This window comes from Pinus tabuliformis, chromosome 5_1 (assembly GCF_031772625.1).
Source record: "Pinus tabuliformis cultivar Carrire ecotype Pingquan chromosome 5_1, CPIR1, whole genome shotgun sequence".
NCBI classification, from domain to species: Eukaryota; Viridiplantae; Streptophyta; class Pinopsida; order Pinales; family Pinaceae; genus Pinus; species Pinus tabuliformis.
In genome coordinates this window covers 314,877,952-314,880,236 of record NC_142305.1, presented here as the reverse complement: position 1 = coordinate 314,880,236, position 2,285 = coordinate 314,877,952, and positions in this window count along the sequence as shown.

The following is a 2,285-nucleotide window of genomic DNA, read 5'->3' as shown; positions in this document are numbered from 1 at the left end:
CAATAATAGATTTACGTAACAAAAAATCAAATCTAAATTCTGAACCTAGCTTGTATCGAGTACAGTTGTGCCTAATCTACAAACCCTCCACCTCCCTAAATGATGAATTTGCATGGTGCACTAGGTTGACAATGATAACTACGACATTTCCTAAACCTCTCCACTTCTGAATCCCTGCTTTGGCATGAATAATAAAACCTCAAACAATTAACCTCGACGCCATATTATTTTGATTTGTGAATATAAATTAGTCCGCTGCCATCTTACATATGATTTCTTGATTTAAAAAGGGGGAGTGTTGGTCATGTCTCCCTCATTTATTTTTTGTTCGACGGTGACCATGCCGTCTCCCCCTCCTTAAATCTTGCCCTCCCCTCACACCCAATATGGGTAACATCTTCTTAATTTTAATATTTGTTCAATTAATATGGGTAACATCTCCTTAATTTTAATATTTCTTCAATTAATATGGGTAACATCTCTTTAGTTTTAATATTTCTTCAAATTTTTTTTTTAACAAGATCGGGTACTTATATATTATAAAAACTGTTGGGACCATGTCCTATTACATCTGGGAAGAGAAGAGAAAGAGGAGAAGGAGAATTCCAAAATGGGTTCGCAGACCCTAGCTCCTTGTTGCTTGAATTGAAATACAGATTGAAAAGAAAATGGCTATATTGTCTTACATATAAGCCTGCTAAGAGACAAAATTTACAAGACATTAGATAAATTACTCATGCTGGTTGACCGAATCATCATACTGCAGTTCATGCTTTGCGCTGGCTCTGGTAGAGTTCTCTGCTTGCATACTTTGAGTGAGCGTTTTGATGTGGGCGATTGCTTCCTCCATGTGTTTACATTTTTCCTTTAATTCTTCAATTTCCACTTTCTGTTTTTCCAACTTCTTTCTCTTAGATCTACTGTCTGCCTGAAAATCTTCTTTGAGCTCATTGAAATGTTTCACAAACCGAGCTATCATAAAACAATGAACCTTACAGAGCGTACAAGAGCTGTTCGTGATTACTTTGTCCAAAGGATTCTCGGCATGTTCATCATTTTCCGGATTTGAGGCCATCTCAGAGGTGATGTTAAGAGAGAAAGAACGAAGATAAGAAGCTCTGAGAGAGAGAGGAGAACGAGAAATGGGAGAGCAGAGGGGTTGAAGGCGGGTGTCAATGCTAGGAGAGATCGGCCAATCTCTAAAGAGAACCAAATTAAAGGAGGACTGATTATGATAAAACAACCGAAACTGCGAAATGCTGAATATACCTCTGAAGATTGCAAATGACGATCTCGTTGGAGAAACGTGCTGGAATCGACCACTGATGCTGCCAAACTCCTGAGGCTGGATGCCAAGGACTGTTCCTTTCCTTTGCTGCTGAAGAGGAGGAGAAGATCTGAGATGAGCAAGGAGAGAAAAGATTTGAAACTTTGGGGAACTGGGCTGTTGTCTACCACTATTGCTGCGGACTTCCAGGAGCGGAAGGCCAAACACTGCTCCTCTACTTTGCTTCTAGAAGGGGGGAGGAGATCTGGGATGAGCGAGGGGGGAGAGGGATATATAAGACATCAAGGGAGGCTGAGCAAGCAGGTGGTACGGGATATGCTCATGGATTTGGGATGGCTCTAAATCAAACATAGAATCAGTGATGCAGTCTATAAGGATTGTGAAGGGACACATACCTGATTTCTGAGAGGGAGAATCACGTGAAACTTGGTGTGATCGAGTCCCTAGGGCGAGCCAGGATGCAGACAGGGAGAAAGATGGAACGCAATTCTCGAGGGGCCGGATTGAGGTCAGCTTGTCAAAATTGAGGCAGAGAAATTCAAGATAAGAATGATGACTGAAATGACTTGGTTTCAGAAGCGTATTGATGCTGCTGTTCAAAGAATTTGGCGGACAACTTAGTCTGCTATGGGATTGCTTTGACGTAGATGTGCTCATTTTCTCTGATTTGTCCACTCTGTCTGCTGGTGGCTTTAGAGGCGTAAAATTCCGCTTCGGTGTTGTTATCTCTTAGAACATGCTTGAACATCGTGTCTCCCATATTTTTGAGATTATCTTGTATCCTGAACTTTATATTGTTAAGAGCTGCTTTTTTAAAGTCTGCTCCTGAGACGAAGGCTGCTATAATGATGGCCGAGTCCCCCAAGATGATTGGGTTTCTGATTCCCAGCCTATTCAGAATGGTGGTGCCTAGAAGGAGGCTATAAGCTTCGGCGACGTTGTTAGAAACTTTCCCCAGTCCCCATTCATAATTTACGATAGTTTTGCCATGATGATC